The sequence below is a fragment of the Rattus rattus genome, chromosome 1 (assembly GCF_011064425.1).
Source record: "Rattus rattus isolate New Zealand chromosome 1, Rrattus_CSIRO_v1, whole genome shotgun sequence".
Classification (NCBI taxonomy): domain Eukaryota; kingdom Metazoa; phylum Chordata; class Mammalia; order Rodentia; family Muridae; genus Rattus; species Rattus rattus.
Window position 1 is genome coordinate 94,291,696 of NC_046154.1, and position 18,451 is coordinate 94,310,146.

Consider the following 18,451-nt stretch of genomic DNA (forward strand, 5'->3'; position numbering starts at 1 on the left):
AGCGTTCATAAGCCAAAGACCTAGCTTAGAGATGGGAGTGTAGCTCAGTGGGTAGAGTACTATCCTAGCTTAGACAGGTCCTGGGTTTGCTCCCTAACACTGCATATACCAATAGTGGTGTGGTGCTGCATACCCATGATCCCAGAATATGGGACGTGGAGGCAGGAGTATTGGAAGCCTAAGATCTTCCTTGGCTACCTCACATGGTTGGGGGGTAGCGTCAAAGATGCAAGACTTTAGCTCAAAGACAAACAAGAACACACAACAAATTCGGTTTGACTAGAGCATGCCAAAAGGTGTTGTGGCGCTGGGAGCACAGTTCAGTGGCTGTGAGCATAGTTCAGTAGTAGAGAACTTGTTTAGCATGCCAAGACCAAGAGTTCAATCTCCAGCATCAAACAAAACATGCTAACTGAGGGTTAAAGAGATGGTTCAGTGGTTAAGGGCAAAAACTGCTTTTCCAGAATTGGTTCCTAATCCCCACGTCCACAACCACTGGCACCCTAACTCTTCTGACCTTCAAGGGTGCCAGCACTCACCTACATAAACACATAGACCATACACACACACACACACACACACACACACACACACACACACACACACAAATAAATGAGAGTTTGCAGTTGGCATGACAGATTGACACAATTGTATATAATGTGTTGATGTGTGAATTTGGGGAACATAAATGCGGGAGGAGGGGGGTCCCTTCACCTACCCGTTCAAACAAAACAGATTACTACAGACTGTGCAAGAAGAGAGAGACCTAAAAGCCGACCAAATGTGCTTACCCAATAGTGTGAAGGTGAAGCATTGTCACGGGGGCTGACAGAATTGGACAGCTTCCTGTGGTTGTGACTGCTGTCGATTCTAGACTGCCATGAATGAGACACAAAAGGATTTTTACCCTCTCATTATCGCCTGGCAGTTCTGATGAGGATTTTACCGGCTGTGTTATTGTCTGTCCTTCTGTCTGAAAGTGGAGGTTACAGCCCCAGAGCCGGTTTGAAAACACCTCACTCAGCAATGCGGGCGGCCGATGAAAGGGTGTGGCCTTCACCTGCGGGTGACTCTGTTGTGGAGAATGAATGGGTGGGGAGCTGTAAAGCCCTAACTCCTTTGGCTGCTTCAAGTAGGCAAGACATTGAGATTGCATCTGGACACCCAATCCAGAATTTTTTTTTCTGCCTTTCAGGGGACATTACCAGATGCATTTCATCCTATCTCTCTACATCACTGCAATCTGGCTAATGACTGATCACTGAGCAAGCCAGATCCTAAAAGGATTTTGACCAAGGACTGTTAGACACAACAGAACTCCTTTTGTTCAAGGGGACAAGCAAACATGAGCTGGCACGTGGGTGCTGGGAACCAAACCTGGTTCTTCTGCAAAAGCAACAAGTGCTCCTAATGGCCCATCCATCTCTCTAGCCCCACCATCAAGGCAGGGCAGGTATAGCAGCTGGAATATGGAGCACCTACCTGGTCCCGTGGCATCCATGGGCAGGAAGCAGAGAGGGATGAATGTTGGTATTCATCTGGCTTGCTCTTTTCGTTTTGGTCTGAAGCCCCAGTCACTGGCTTAAGATGCCCGCACTGAGGGCAGGGCTTCCTACTCAATTAACCCAGTCTAGAAATTCTCCTACAGATATGCCTAAGGTTTGTGCCCTTGGCGATTTTACACAATCACAAAGTATGAGCCCTTTTTGAAAAAACAAAACAAAACAAAACAAAAACGGGGCGGGGAGGGGAAAGGGGGAGGGGACAGTCACAGATCCCTGGCATCAGGAAGAACTTTTAGGGGATTTCCAGAAGTCTTCCAAAGGGCAAATGCACATTAATAGTAAAACGAAGATCAAACAAGGGTGTGAGGTAGATAAAAGCACCCAAACACCCCACACAGCAGGAGGTTAGTGGACTTGTGGCCAATGAGGACCCTCTGGGAAGGAGGAAAGCTTGGAGGGGAGAGTTAAACCCAGTGTGACCTCAGCCTTGGTGGTCTGAGTCCTTGCAGAAGGATGATGTGAGTAGCTTTCATTCCTCAAGGGGAAGCAAGCAAGACACTTGGGCTAATGCTCGGGCTGCAAGGACCAAGGCTGTGGTGATATCAAGGACCTGAGAGAAGCTCGAGGAAGGTTGCTGTGGTTTGAGTTTGGTTTGTGTCCTCCAAAACTTGCGTTGAGACTTCATTTGCTGTGTAGTGATAATGAGAAGTGATGGGGTCTAAAAACTGACATCTTCCTCACAGGATTGGCTTAGTCATTGCCCCCTACCCCACCCCCACAAGAACTGATGATACAGTAGTACTATATGCCTGTAATCCTGCATGCTACCCAGAAGGCTAAGGTGGTAGGAGGAGTTCCAGACCAGCCTAGGCTACAAAGCCAATTCCAGGCTACTTTGAGACTTTGTTATAAAACAAAAGGAAACAGCAGATGGGTTGTGCTGGTGCAGACCTTTAATCCTAGCACTTGGAGGCAGAGGCAGGTGGATCTCGAGTTCCAGGCCACACTAGTTTACAGTGTGAGTTCCAGGACAGTCAATGTTACAGAGAGAAACCCTATCTTGAAAACCAAGAAGAAGGAGAAGGAGAAGGAGGAGAAGGAGGAGAAGGAGGAGGAAGAGGAGAAGGAGGAGAAGAGGAAGAGGAAGAAGAAGAGGAGGAGGAGGAGGAGGAGGAGAGGAGGAGGAGGAAGAAGAATAGGAAGAAGAAGAAGAGGGTTGGGGATTTAGCTCAGTGGTAGAGCGCTTGCCTAGCAAGTGCAAGGCCCTGGGTTTGGTCCCCAGCTCCGATAAAAAGAAAAAAGAGGAGGAGGAGGAGGAAGAGGAGGAGGAGGAGGAGGAGGAGGAGGAGGAGGAGGAGAAGAAGAAGAAGAGGAAGAGGAAGAGGAAGAGGAAGAAAGAAATCAGTCAATGGTTATAAAGTAAGGCAGCCCTAACCACTACCCTGAATGGCCCTCTTCTCACTTTTTCTGATGTGACTACTGGAGAGCTGCATCCTGGGAAGCAGAGCTAGGAATGAAGAAGCGCCATTTGTGTGCAGGGTTCTCTGAAGCACTGCTTGGACATCCTGTCAGGGAACCCTAGAAGCCTCACCCAGCCACGTCCCTTACATGAAGATGATGTGCCTTGAAAACTCGGCTGTCCCCCACTGAACATGAGCCCTTTAACTTCACGTGTGACTCATGTTTACAGAGGCATCGCTGGACGGCTTGTTTGTACCGTGATGCAATGGATGAGTGTCCTATGGAAAAAATGAAAAAGCCATCCCAGCAGGACGCCAGGGCGCAGTTGAGGAAATCCTGTGATGTGTCATCTGTGCAACGCTAGAAGGTCACCAGAGCGCTGGGCGGCCCAGCAGCAACTCTGTTCTTGAAATGTCACCAGGAGGTGGAGCGCAGTGTTCTGGGCACAGATCAAGTTTCTGGTGTCTCGGGGATGAACTGGAAAGCCAAGCGAGCCGAGTTCTCGGGAGATGCCTTTGCCTGCATGTGAGTTCCCACAGAGGCCTGGGCACCCGTGCTCTCCCACTGGCTTCTCCCACCACAGTGCTGGAGCCGCTGTCAGGAAAGCATCATTCCCGACCCCGAGGTGACTGTGGCCGTTTCTCTTTTATCCTCATCCAAAGCTCTGTTTCCTGTTCCACCCTCCAACCATGTGAGTTTCCAGTGGGAGTTAAGAGGGCTTGAGGCAGGGCACCCTTCCAGCACCGTCTCCATGACTGTGCCCTGATGTAGCCTTGGCATGTCAAACAACTGGCGCTTTGCTCTTGAATAGTGGAAACAAAAAGCAAAATATTTTTACGAAAAAAAAAAAGTTTCACATTCTTCCATGATTGTTTTCCCCAGAGACACAACACCTTTATTGTTAAATAGGCTGGAGATCACATGGTACAAAATTCAGAAGACACCAAAATGTTTAGGGTAAAAGGTAGACATTCACCCTCCCTTCACTGACTGGTCCAGTTCCTCCTAGCGAGGTAAGGGCCTCTCTGGGCTGTTTTTCTGTATATCTTACCTACTTTAATATGTTTATTTTAAGGTCTACTCCCCTTAGTAAACGTCACCCCTGTGATTACTGCCCTCATCACTCCCTTCAGTCTTGTCACATGATTAGCTGCTATTGGCCTCAGGGGAGAGAGCCAAGGTCAAGGGCAGAGAGCCTGACATCTGGAAGTCTTGTCTGTAGGGGATACCCAGTCTCCATCTCCTTTTCCTTTCCCCTCTGCCCTATTGTTTGGTGAGGTTAGAGTATGGCCGGGACACCTGAGAAACCATTCTCTCAGGGCTCTGGAAAGTGGTAGTACCCATTTCAGGAGAGATCATGGCTTAAACATGGCAGCCATAGCTCAGGCTTCCTTCCTCTGGTTTCTCTTTGTCTTGGTTTCCAAAACCTCAATACATTAAGTTTCCAGAACAGGACCCCAAAGTCCTTCAACTTACACTTTTGCTTGTCCAAACAGCAGCAAATTCACAGGGTCTATTACCATCTGGTTCTATCAGCTCTGAGATTCATCCCTGAGGCGTTCCTGAAGGCTGCAAGCATTCTGAGAGAAATGGTCAATGCTGCCTCTCCCTAGAAGGACAGTCTGAAGGGCCGGCTCACCTTCTTGTCAGGGGCAGCTGCTACATGACTTTCAACCCTTTATTTGAATCTGTAATCACTGTGAAGTAGACCAGGAACAGCATTTACCTCTGGATGTCTTGACAGGGGAATTTAGCTGACAGGAAGCTGGCCATCTCTGACTGGAGAGCTGAGTCCTTCCTGGGGTGGTGGAGAAGGCTCTTGTCTTAGGCCTCAATGGTCTCTAACTTGTCTGCCACTTTATCCATGATTTCAGGCGTCCTTCTTGTATAAATGCTCCCCCAAGTGTATCAGGATTGGCTGCTTTCCCTGTTAGAAGAGTCTGTTCCTAAACTTTGTGTGAATAACTCCCTCTTATTCTTTAGGTCTTTGTTTAAGTGATTAAGTTTCTCAGTTCTGTTTAAGACTGCTGTCTGCAGTATCCCAGGAGGGCCTTAAACCACTATGTAGCTGAGGATGACCTTGGGTTTGGGTGTTTTTTGTTGTTGTTCTTTTTTTGAGACAAAGTCTCACTGTATACTCCTGGCTGGCCCAGAACTTAGGGAGACCAGGATGACTTTGAGCTCACAGAGACTCGCCTGCTTCTGCCTTTCGGGTGCAGGGATTAAAGGGATGTACCACTGTGCCAGGCAAGCTTGACTTTTGACTCTCCTATCTCTCTACCTTCGAGTACTGGGATTATAGGCATATGCCTACTTTGATGCAGTGCCGGGCTGAGAAAGCAGTAAGTAGCCCTCAGGCTTCAGAATGCACATCAATACAGTTCCTCGTGTGTGGTGACCCCAACCATAAAATTACTTCTGCTGTTACTTCATAACTGCAATTTTGCTACTGTTCTGAGTCATAATGTAAACATCTGATATGCAGGACATCTGGTATGCAGCCCTGCAACCCACAAGTTGAAAACCATTGAAATAAGGCCTCGTGCATGTTAAGCAAGCTCTCTAGTGGCTGAGCCATTGCCCCAAGACTTGCTTATTGTTCCTCCTATCTCCCTGCGTCAGAATACATCTCCTAGAGGAGAGGGAGAGCTGTTTGTCTTGTCCACTGTCACTGGCTTTTCTCAAACATGTATAGCAGTACCCGATGCATAGTAGGTGCCCCATAAATACTGAATGAACGCTCTACCTTTGAGGGGTCTTGGAGTTGATGAATATTTCTTTACTGATACCTGACCACTTCCTCCTTTCTCTTTTCCTGGGTCAAGGACCTGCCACCCACAGCCACCACAGGGCAAAGGCCTGCTTGGTTCTCCACGGAAAGCTTCTCTCTTCTTGTATGGGTATCACCACTCTTCCTCCCTCTTCACATTTCTTTCTCTTGCCAGCATTAACACTTGCTTTATTTCCCCCCTGACAATAGAAGAAACCAAGCTTCCTGTAAAATGAGAGCCTCTGAACGCAAAGGACATCTTTCATATGCATAAGATACCTTCTATAGCTGCTTTTGTATCCCTAAATGCAATAGTGAGACCCCATTCGCTTCCTTGCTCATTAGTCTTCCTCTGTACACCCATCGGGTTGGAATACAGGAAGCTGCTCTCGTCCAATCATTCTGACCCACGCAATGGCAGCCTTCTGTGGTTCAACCTGGTGATTTTAGTCTCAGTGGAGGCCCTCCAAAGCACAATGCCATAAGCCTTATTCTTTTCACGTGCTCCATCAACACCACTTACCCGTCCCCCTCTGTTCTGGAACCCCTCGTGAGCTTGCATCAACAGCACAAATAATTCATAAGCATTAGCAAGTCAGCGGGGAGCCCTGCCAATCAATCACTGTCCAGATTTCCTGAGTCTTGATGGGAATGACTGATGGTTTGTGGTGCTTTTTCCAGTAAACTCTTCCCACTAATTCTCCCGAACAATTGCTGCTAGGCGATATCAGGCACTGGATATTCTACACAAATGGTATCTTCCTGGGGCGGCTGCTAAGACCAGACCCCTCCTCCATCAATCTGGTCTATTACTAGTGGTGAACTTTTAGCCTGCTTCGGATCTTCCTTTGTCATGAAATCACCCCTCAGTTGGTTGCTTGGGGATTTGTTGTTATTGTTGTTGGGTTTGGGGACCAGCACCACAGAGACAAAGAGCAAACTAATTTTTTGTTTTTAGTTTAATAGCAATAGGGCTGTTCCTGGGGCCCCTGCTTTGCTCCAGCAAACAGCAGCAGGACTGTTCCCTCACAGCCCACAGCCGAGGCCTCAGGGGTCTGTGCATTGTGTGTCTCTAGTGAGTTGTGACTCTGCTCCTCCCCCAAAGGCTTTCCTGGGATACCATTTATCTACATGAGTTCCTTGGGCCTGGATCCATTCTCAAGGGCTCGGTACAGCCCTATTCAGAACTGGGCCCCATTTGCTTTAGAGCTGGCTAAATTCAACGGTGAAGATTACGTGACCATCCAGAAAACCCATTCACATAAGATTGGGCGTATAGACTCTAAGATCACCTGTCATTTAGGCTAATAGAATCATGCCAATCCAGCTGCACCAGATTAAAAGGCTGGACTTGAGTATTTTGGCCCCGAGAACAAAACAGTAACAGGAGACCAGAAGGGTAAAAGCAGTCTGCGGTCTACAGGACATATCAAAGGAGGGAAAGCAAGGCACACACAAAAGACAGACGAAAAGGACAGCCTCCTCTTCTCATCAGTCAATGGCTAGCTCCTTTACATTCGAGAGTGTGTGTGTGTGTGTGTGTGTGTGTGTGTGTGTGTGTGTGTGTGTAACAGATAAAACCTGCTACCCAGCTAGAAGGTGAGTGGGCTTGGCTTCAGATCCTCCCCAGTGTCACCAGCCATGAACCCACTCCCAACTGTTTTCCATGAAACTGAGCTAAAAACTAACAAAATGAAACCAACTACTGTAAAGATTGGACAAAAGTTCATGGAAAACATTGGCCGAATTTGAACTTAATCACAGCAGTTTGGATAAACACAAGACGAAATTAATTTAATTTTTTGCATGTTTATTTCAGGAAGGGATTTTCTTCATTGTGTGTGTTTTTTAAGAATTCTGTTTTCTTTTTTTTTTTTTTCTTTTTCTTTTTTTTCGGAGCTGGGACCCGAACCCAGGGCCTTCTTGTTGCTGGCAAGCGCTCTACCCTGAGCCAAATCCCCAACCCCTCTGTTTTCTTTTTAATGATTTATCTATTTTATTTTATGTGCACTGGTGTTTTACTTGCATATATGTCAGGGTAAGGTTGTTGGATCCCCTGGAAGAAGAGTTAGAGACAGTTGTGAGCTGCCATGTGGGTGCTGAGAATTGAACTCAGGACCTCTGGAAGAGCAGTCAGTGCTCCTAACCGCTGAGCCATCTCTCCAGCCCCTCTTTGTGCTTTTGTTTGTTTTCTTGAGACTTGGTCTCTTTATAGAGTCCTGGAATTTTTTATGTAGATGAAGCTTGACTTGAACTCAGGGGAATCTGTTTATAACACTAGGATTAAAGATGTAGGTCACTATAACCAGGACTTTGTGTATTTACCATCACGAATGCAACACCAAGACATTAATCAACTTAAAAAGACAAAAAACTAAAATGTAGAAGGTGGCCATGGTGACGGATGACTTTAACCCCAGTAACCAGGAGGCAGAAAGAGGCAGAGTTCAAGGCCAGCTTGGTCTACAGAATGAATTCCAGGGTAGCTAGAGATACATAGAGAAACCTGGAAGGTTGGTTATTCGTCTGCCAGTGAAATGAGCCAATGCAAGTTAGATTAGAATACAGTAAAGGCAGGTTTACCGGGAAGCTGCTCTGGGGGTTGGAGGGATGAGTTCACTGGTCCCAAGGACCTAGGCCAGGGAAGTCACCATTGTTGGGGGGGGTAGGAGGAAGTGAAAGAGAGAAGGGGTGTGTGCAGAGGAGGAGTAGAAGAGGGGGAGACAGGGAGAGATGGGAGGGAAAGAAAGAGGGAGAGAGGAAAAGAAAGAGAGAGGAATAAAAGGAGGGAGGGGTGGAGGGAGAGGGACGTAGGGAGAAAGAAGAGGCAGACCAAAATGTCATGAGCCTCTGGCGGAAGGGCAGCTGGGTCTCTGGGCTGGAAAATTCAAAGTTGGGGACAGGGTATGCCAGGTAGGGACTGAAGGATGCTGGGAGAACTTGGAGGCCAGGTCTGCTTTGGTGTAAAATATGCACCTCAGTCCCTTGTCCAGAGATCGGAAACCAAACAAAACCCTGTCTCAAAAAAAAAAAAAAAAAAAAAAAAAAATCACACAGTAAACAGCAAAAACACTTAGCAGTTAGAAGATACATTTAAGGGGGAAAATCAACTCCAACACTCCCCAAACTTTATTATTATTGTTAAATATTTTTCCTTGTGTTGTTTTTTGACAAAGGGTTTCTCTGTGTAGCTCTGGCTATTCTGGAACTCTGTAGAGTAGGCTGAGCTCAGACTTACAGAGATCTATCTGCCTCCGCCTCCCAAATTTGGGGGATTAAAGGCGTGCGCCACAATGCCTGGCTTTAAAACTCTATTCTTTACATTCTTGGTGAGTGTGCCCGTGTCACCTTTCTTTTTTCTATTTTTTTCTATTTTTCGGAGCTGGGGACCGAACCCAGGGCCTTGCGTTTGCTAGGCAAGTGCTCTACCACTGAGCTAAATCCCCAGCCCCCCATGTCACCTTTCCACAATTGTTTTGAGCTTTTTCGTTCATCATTCTTTTCATGTTGCAGCATACTTCCATAATTTTATTTATTTATTTATTTATTTATTTATTTATTTATTTATTTATCGTGCGTATGTATGTGTGTGCACACACGTCATGAGGACAACTTGCAGGAGTCAGTTCTCTTCCACTCTGTGTGGGTCTTGGGGGTTGAGTGAACTCAGGACATAAAGCTTGGCTGCAAGTACCCTTACCCACTGAACCGCATTAGGGACCCAGCGAGATTTTATTGCAATAATTACTTCAACGAATTTATCAGAACACAACTAGTCATTACTCTACCTTTTAACATCCACTTTGTTTCCAGTTGGGTGTGTATTCTTTTATTATGTTCCGAGCTCTATTATGGTGATTTCAAATACGGAATTAAAAAATAATATTGCCGGGCGATCCTGGCACACGCCTCTAAGCCCCTATAAGGAGGCAGAGGCAGGCGGATCTCTGTGAACTTGAGACCAGCTGGGTCAATAGAACCAGTTCCAGGAGAAGCCAGGGCTACACAAAGAAACACTTGTCTCGAAAAACAAGCAAAATTTTAATTAATTTTAAGAAACCTTCTAGCGCTTTTCACTGAAGTTCTCAGCTATTTTTCTAGCTCAGATCTGAGAACATCGATGAGCAGAGAAAAGGTAACGATTTATTTCAGCAGAGTAAACTGGACAGCTCTAACAATTCCCAGGTCCCTCGCCTTAGCAGTCCGAAAGTGCTAGAGAATGATGGATAATTGAGATAGGCACGTCAGAAATGAGTTGTGGGAAAGGGCTTAGTTAACTGGAAAAGATTCGTGCTTTCTGTGTGCAAAGCCCTGAATTCAAGCCTCATCAAGGGGAAAATATTTAAAGTGGACTGAATAAATTCACGTTCTTTTTCTTCAGTCCCCACACTCCCCCGGATCCAAGCGTAGGCATTTGTATTATTTAGGGCACAGAGAGCGCAAGGCTCCGGTAGCAGATCACACAGCAGCTGGTAGAGGACGTTGTGTGCAGTCAGCTGTCTCTGAATTCCAAGTCTTCCCACCATGCTTGGGGGAGGAGGGTGACCCGGCACTCCTGCCTAAGAGGTAGAAGACTGATGGCCAGGTGGGACTCAGCCGGCAGCCTAGCCAACCCCCCTAGGGGGTTCTTCCTTCCGGACGCTGGGCTCCCTAGGCTCCGAGCATGCCCAGTGCTCTCCCCACCAGTGCCACTAGAGCTGCCCTGGTGCCAGAGCTTCAAGTTTTGCTTGCGATCCTAGGCAGGGCCAGGACAGTGCAGTCCCTAGGACTCCCGGCTCTGTCGGAATTCCCCGGACGCGACGTTCAAGCAGCGCTGGCAGTGGTGCGCTACCTTGGGACAGGGACTGGGACGTCAGGCACGGCGGAGGGTCTCATGGTGACATGGGAACAAAAGGTTCTCAGGATATCTAGCACCCAGGTCCTAACCATCTCTCCAGCCTTTTGTTAACATATTCATTCACCAAAGCGTTTTTAGTTCTAACTGGAAGCCTAGCGTCCTTTAGAGGCTGGGTCTCTTGAGAGGCGGAGCCACCGAGCTGACACTGAAGGGTGGTACTCCTTAAGGGAGAATCTAAGTCCAGAAGACAGTCGGTTACAGACTCCAGCTGCCCCTCTGCTCGCCTTTCTGTTTCACAGGCACAAAGCTTGCGCTCATTTCTACACCGGCCTTTTCGTCCCGAGAAAGCTTCCTCGTTCAGCTGTGTGACTGAATGCTATTTGTCACCTGATCTGGTTGTTCCACCAGCTCTCACCGGGCCACCCCTTAGCTTTCTTGCCTGGCCCCTTTCCCCTGTTCTTAAGAATTTTATCACCTAATACACTGCATTGTTTACGGACCTGTTGTTTGTTGCGAGAAACTCCCTTCCAAACTCCCAACAAGGGACTGAAATTTTGTCTATATATTAAGTGTGAAGAACGTAAGTAACTGTTGAATGGATGAGTGATACTGTTTAGAAGGCGATAAAGGACTTGGAGAGGAGCAAGAGGTCAGGGCTAATTTAGAAAGGTAGCCGGAAAGGTACGAAAGGTACCTGAACGATTAGAGGGCGCAGGGCACCAGCAAAGCAGAGGAAAAGGCGTCCTACCCGGAGGGAAAGGCAGTGTAAACGTCTCGAGGCGGGTCAAGTTCAGAGGGTGTGATGGGGAGGAAGGTGCAGTCTGAGCGCAGGAAGGCAGGTGTGGGAGGAGGCGGAAGAGGCCGGCTGGAACGCCCGCCACTAGGGGCCCTGAAGGCTTTGGGAAGGGCTAACCTGCCTGGCGTCCTAGGGCCAGCAAAGGAGCCCCGCGACTCCCAACTCAGCCACCGAGCCGCTGGAGTCGGCGCAACCCCCAACTCAGCCACGGAACCACCGAGCAAGGCTCGCTGTCATTTCAGATTCGTTGTGCGCCAAGCTCTTGCCATTCCTAGGCATGCAATCCCGGAAAGCCAAGCACACAGTAGGTGTTCAATAAATGCTAAAGGGAATGGCCGTGTGCGTGAGCCAGGGGACTTGGAAGTGTGCGGGAGTTCGGCAGGTGGTCCGCGGAGGCCCGTGAAAGCGTACCACGGGCTTGCCCCGGGCCCGCCCCTGTCCCGGGTCCCCCGCCCCGCGCGCGGGCCCGTCGCGGCCACAGCCGGGCCGGCGGGAGCCGCCCGCGGGCTGCACTGGGCATGCTCAGACAGCGGCCAGGTCGCGGCGCGAGCGAGCTTCCGCGGCGCCCGCCCGCGCGACCTACCTGGGCGCCCCGCGCCCCCGGATGCTGCAGGTATGAGAGACTGGGTCCTCCGCGGGGAGGGTCGGAGCGCGGGCTGCCGCGATGGCGGACACGCGGGGCTCACCCCACCCCCACCCGGTCCAGGGCTCGGCGGACACGCGGGAGGACTAGTGGGAGTGCTGGCAGCCCCGGGTCCCCGCGCCACGTCGGGCATTCGGGGGGTGCAGGCCGGGATCACCTGGCCGGGCTGGGGCGGGGCGTGGGCGGCAAAAGGCTGGGCATTCTGGACGCGGCGGCGCGGGCGTGGGCGTGCGCTCCAGTCTGGCCGAGCCCTGGGCTCGGCGCCGAGGTATCCGCAGCCCAGCAGAGGGGGCGCACGGCTGCGGGGATCCAGCTTCCCGTAGTCCGCGAGGTTCAGCCACTCGGGGCGAATTCGCCCCAGATTGCAAAGATGGCATTTCCTGGGCCTGGCACGAACTCCAGTGCCAAACCAATCCGCCTCGTTCCGCGGGCGACCGGGGTGGCTTCTCTGATAACTTGCGGTGACCCTGCTGCGTTGTGCGGGGAGAGAGAGCGCCCCGGAAACCCTCGCCCCCGGTTGCTGCTTCCTAAACTTATTACGAACTTGAGAGTTGCCTTTAAAAAATTCATGAGAAGTTAAGATAACTTGACACCTGAGTGTTCCGTGAAGGTACAGGGAACTTGTGGTTGGGAAATGCGAGACCTAAGTTCAAGTTGGGCTCTTCCCCTTGGCCAGCTGGTGACCTTGGACGAGTCGTTTAACATCTCTGATCCTCCATTTCCTCCCCTGCACGCAGGCAGTAATATTGCCCACCTCGCCTGGCTGGTGGTGGATTAAGTAGGATAAATGGTGTGGAGGTGTTTGGCTCCGTGCCCGGCACAAAGCAAGCGAGCAGTTGGCGTGATGTGATTTTAATTCAGTTAAGAGACCCTCGTGGCTCCCATTTCGTCAGGAAGGTAGAATTAGGCAGTCATTTTCTGGGTCTGTGTTTGTGCCCAGGAGACGTCTGCTGAGGCTAGCGCTGGTGAGCTGAGAGCCTCTTGTTTAATGGCAGTCTGAGTTCAGAAACTCCAGAAGTTGACACTCGGGCCTCACTTACAGAAAGAACTATTTTTGCAAGCTGATTCGTGTTGCAAATGTCGAAGCGGATGAATTGGAAAACCTGGTTGGGAAAAAGATGCCTGTGTTGCAAAGCTCTCATGCTTATTAACCTTATGCTCTTGGATCGGGGTCTGTTGGCGTCTCACCGCCCGTTTGAACATTCTTTGTGGTGGGTGCCCCTTGTACATTATAGAGTGCCGAACTGTTCTCAGTAGCAGCCCGATTCCAACTCTGCCTACCAGGAATGCCTCTATATATTGTCTGGGTTTGAAGTGCCTCCCCACCTCCCTGCCCTCTCCCCACTCTTCCTCCTTTTAGTAGAATCAACTGAGATAGCCTCTGCTTTCTGTGTAACCTAGGCGGGCAATGAGGATTTCGTCTGGAGGGTTTTTTTTTTTTTTTTTTTTTTTGTTTTGTTTTGTTTTTTTTTTTTTGGAGCTGGGGACCAACCCAGGGCCTTGCGCTTGCTAGGCAAGCGCTCTACCACTGAGCTAAATCTCCAACCCCTTGTTTTGTTTTTTTTTGATAACATTGAAACTTCACCTTGCTGAGCTGTGCTGGGTATGTGGATTATCTCATTTCAGCTTTACAGGTCTCCCTCTGAGACTAGTGTCACGCCCATTTTATAGAGGAAGAAACTGAGGCTCTGAACAGGCAACTGTACCGTCCTGGGCATGACTGGAATGGAGGAAAACCAAGGTTTCTGGTTCTGGGGGACAGAGCTTTTTTTTTCTTCTGGATAAGACTGCCATGTGTGGTGTAGAAAGGCCTTACACAGATGTCTTTCTTGATGATTAAATCAAGATCTAAGCTGTATTGGAAACTGGAAGCATTAACAATGGTAAGCTATTTTCTGACAGAGAGCAGGCCATTCAAGTTAAATATCCTAGACTATGAGCGTTCCCATAAATCCCAGCGTACAGTTAATGGAATAGCAGTCTGCTGAGAATTAGAATAGAATAAAACATGCCTAATACTCTGTATTGATCTGTGTCGTCCCTGGTGATTTGTCTCCTCCAAAGACTAGTGCATGCAAATTAGACGCAAATGGCATATGGGAGGTTACTGAGGGCATTTAGAATAGCTGAGGCTTGTCTGTGAGCAAATGTTTCTGTTTGGTTGGTGCTGGCCTGTGGGTAGGCAAGACTGGTGAATAAGCCAAGGGACCCCCCCACCACAACCTGGAATCCAGGGTGTCTCCCATCCAGCTCAGGCCAGATCTGTGATGGGCCAAGATCTCAGCTCGAAGCTCTCATTTTACCTGATCTCATAGCAAAGGTATGGTAGCTTTAAATATGTTTGTTGAGGTCTCAACTCCCTGCCAGCAAGACAAGGTCATGGACAGATCTTATCCCAGGAAGAAGTCGGGGTTGTAGGTTGGTCTCAGTCCTAGGATGCTAATTGCTCTGCTTTTTGTTGGCTGCGACCTGGAAGTTTAATTACAGTGTTGTGTCCTCCCCGAAACACACACCACACATATATGAGCTAGCAGAAACAGAGACCAGAGGTAAGAGAACTTGTTGTGGCCGTCTAAGCTACGTTACGAGTCTGTGAGTGCAAGAGGCACTGTTTTCTAGAACGGGTGTACCTTGCTGGAGAAGCCCTAAGACGTGGCATACTCCTTCCTTTCAGTTCCCGGCGAACGGTGTGTTGGGAAGGGATCGGTGATTTGCGGTCCTCCTCTTGACCGTAATTACAGGGCTCACCTTCCTACATCAGTCAGTTCCTGGAAAGCAAAGCCTGGCCCTTTGTCCTCTCCTCAGACTCTGGCAGGCTGGAGTGCTGGTGGTACCCCAGTCTGGCTCAGCTAGTGGGTGTGTGGGCCGATTCTCTGGTACCTTTCCCTCATGCTGCAGATGAGGGAGGACTGGGTCATGTCAACATCGCTCTTGTCTGGGCTTGGTGACCACAGGCTCTGATCTCACAGAGATCTCCCATCTTTTGGCAGAAGAGACTCCATGAAGCTCTTTGTAGTCCCGTGCCCCCCGTCCCCATCTCTCCACCCGTGGCTGAAATCCAGAAGTCTTGCATTTACTTCTAGACTTTCTGCACCCGAAGCCACCCCGACCTCCAAGTTACCTGGTTGTCCCAGGGCGCTCCTAAGCGCAGATCCAATAGCAAATGCAGAGTTTTCTGTAAGGTCCCTAGTATGTGTCAGGCCCAGAGACCAGAAGGTGCCGCAGAGCTAGAAGAAGAACTGGGCTGTGAACTCACGCATGTGCACTTGCATATATTGTGCATCTATCCACCCATCTGTCTCCTACGTGATTTGAAGGAAGATCATGTTTGCCGCAGGTGATGCCAGGGGTGGCAGTCATAGTGTGTTTGTCACTTTTCTAGTTGCTGTGACCAAAAACCTGACAAAGGCAGTTTAAGGAGGAAGGGTTCATTTTGGCACCCATAGTATGGTTCACCATGACAGGAAAGTCTTTGCTGCAAGGGCTTCGGTTATCCAGTCATGTTGTGTTTTAGTTAGGGTTTGACTGCTGTGAACAGACACCGTGACCAAGGCAAGTCTTACAAGGACGACACTTAATTGGGGCTGGCTTACAGGTTCAGAGATTCGGTCCGTTATCATCAAGGCAAGAACATGGCAGCGTCCAGGCAGGCATGGTGCAGGCAGAACTGAGAGTTCTACATCTTTATCTGAAGGCAGCTAGGATGAGGGGCTTAAAGCCCACGCCCACAGTGACACACCCACTCCAACAAGGACACACCCATTCCAACAGGGCCGCACCTTCTAACAGTGCCATTCCCTGGGCCGAGCATGGACAAACCATTCCAGGTTGGACACACACACACAGTCAGGAAGTAGGGAGAGGCGGCTGCTTGAGTTCTGTTCACTTTCTCCCTTTTATGTAGTCTGGGGCCCTGGGTCACGGGATGGTACCGCCCACCTTGTGAATGGTCTTCACACCTTAATTTAACCTATCTAGACCGTGCCTGGCAGTCAGGCTTCCCTCCTGGGTGATTCTAGGTCCTGTCAGGTTGGAGGTCCTTATTAAGCAGCAAGGGTATCTGTCAGGAAATACACAGGGAAGGGTGCTGCTAGCCCTTGGATTACGCCTCCAAGGTGGTCAGCATTCAGAGTAATTGGGGTGCTCTCTAGTTGCTGAGTTAGGCAGGCCTCACTGGGTTTTCTTTCCTCTGCACTGAGTACCTCGTGCCAGAGAGGCCTCTTGGTGTCTCTTATTCCAAATTAGTATGGTCTTTCCTGGCCACCGGATGCTGCCTGAGTCCTTGCAGCCACCCTCTGGCCATATTGCCTCTGGGAGGCTGCTTGGAAGGCAGTTGAGGGCCTCCCTCAGCAGACAATGCTCCCCCAGGTGTAGACAACAGAAGTGCCTGCCGGGCAGCTACCAAATAGGAGATCACAGGGAAACCTGGTGGCCCTGGGCTTTTCTCCTTGGTACCGTGGGCTCAGCTGACAACGCCCGGCTCCATCCTGTGAAAGAAAAAGAATGTCAGCGCCTGTAAGGGGGAGGCCCCGGAGGTTTTTGGATATCGAGAGAGTGGAATTTCTGAGGCGGTTTGATGGTTTATGTGGAAAGTTAGAACAAAGGCTACGGCACTGGGGTAGTTCTGGAAACTGCGGGCCCCCGATACACTGTCGGTTTACACACACTTTAATAAGCATGCATGCAGTGGACTTTCAGCGCTGAGGCTCTGGTGTGGTGTCCCTCCCACCAAGTTCATTTCACAGATGCATTGAACAACCAAGGCTGAGAGATGGTAGTGACTTCCCATCAGGCCCGGCTGCATGGTGAGGACTTGAACCCGCATCTGTCCCTAAACTGATTATTTGCCTGTACAGGGAAGAACATCACAGAACGTATGTCTCTTGAACAGGCTTTCTTAAGTGACCTAATGACCCACTTAAGTCTGGGACAGTGAAAGTCCCTTCCCTTTGGTATGGGAGTCACTACTGAGTAGCTCCCCTTTGGAGGCCTTCTCCCAAGTCAAGTCTGTGAGTTCTCTTCCTTAGGACTGAAGAAAAGCAGGATTCAGGCTGGAGGGCTTTGCTGGCTGTTTATGAGTGGAGATAGGCGTGGGTGTGGGGTGGAGTCCTGGCCTCTGTACCCACCTCCCTGAGATGAGTCAGCTCCGAGGGCTGGACTCGAGAGGCAGCAGCTCCCTGGCAGCCTTCCCCTGCCCACTCGGCACATGGCTTGACCCCTTCATACCCACATCCCCTCCCCGTGTCTGGTTGGCAAGTGCATGCATGTGGTTTGTAGAACAGTATGGTGTCAGGGGGCAGGAGAAACACACAGATGGTGCTTCTCCAAGAGGCAGCTGTCACCACCACCACTGTGGCCTCCCCATGTCCTGTCACCCGCCCAGTCTATTGCTTCTAGGGGTAAGGACATCCAAGCTCAGCTCTTCCCTTGGCCCCGATCCACCTACTCTGGCCCTCAGCTTCCAGCCCTGCCTCATGGTCCTGAAGCCCAGGACTGACTGAGTTTACAAATGGCTTCCTTCCACCCAGGTCAGCTCAGCACCAGGGTGAAGCTTGGAGTGTTCAGGCCATCACAGCCTTGCCTTGATAGCCCTGTTCACAGTGGCAATTTTATGGTAATTAGCCTAGTTTGTATTAGTACCTGTATCTGCCCTGGGAGCCCTGTTGCAGTGACAGGATAGATCTCAATCCTTCCCTTTCGCCCCCCCTCCCTTTCTCCAAGGCTTTGTTTTTAATTTCATTCAGACCTAAAGAAAAGTTTCAAGAACACTGTGAGAAACGTCCCCAGCCATTCTGACCATTTTATCCTATTTGTCATACCCCTGTGTGCAACGTTTTTCCTCAAACCATTTGAGGGTCATTGGTGGACTCCTCCCAGTAATACTTGTTGAAAGTAGTCACATCCTTGGACATGACTACAGTACACAGTTTATTTCACTTTTTAGCTAGAGTGCAAAGACGACAGTTTTATAGCCTCCGTACAATTGTACCTTGCTCATGTTAACCCCCTTTCACCACTCCTGTGCCTCCTCTTCTGCTTTCATAGGGGTGTGCGTGCGTGTGTGCGCGCGTGTGTGCGCGCGCCTGTGTGTGAGCACACACGTGTTTGTGCTAGTGCATGTGCGTAGAGAAAGATTTTCATGTGAGAAAAAAAAACCCAATATCTTGTTGTACAAATTCTCCTTCTTTGATTCTGAGGTGGGGTCTTAGGGAGGCCCAGCGAACCTCCGTCCTTACATGCAGTGGAGGATCGCATGTGTGAGCCACCATGTCTTCGGGTGCTGTGAGGAGTTTCTGCCAAGGGAGCCTCGTCCCCGTCCCTCTCCTCCACTCCTATAACTTTTAGACTCAGAGATGAATAGTTATGGTACTGCTGCCCAATCTGTAAACCTTAGCTCATGCCACGTGCCACAGTGATGTCCTTTGCTGAGCAAACAAAG

General features: G+C 49.7%; 1 protein-coding gene across 2 annotated transcripts in view; it reads left to right on the forward strand.

Annotated features, from left to right (window-relative positions):
- Positions 1-11,408: 11,408 nt before the first annotated feature.
- Ptpn3 (protein tyrosine phosphatase non-receptor type 3) overlaps positions 11,409-18,451 on the forward strand; it is a 114,496-nt gene continuing 107,453 nt past the window's right edge. Inside the window, exon 1 of one of the 2 annotated variants that reach the window (XM_032903760.1) lies at positions 11,409-11,673. The gene's annotated coding sequence lies outside the window, so the exon portion shown is untranslated. Of the gene's footprint in view, positions 11,674-11,899; positions 11,983-18,451 lie in introns of those variants that run through there. The other variant, XM_032903769.1, reaches the window with a different exon arrangement.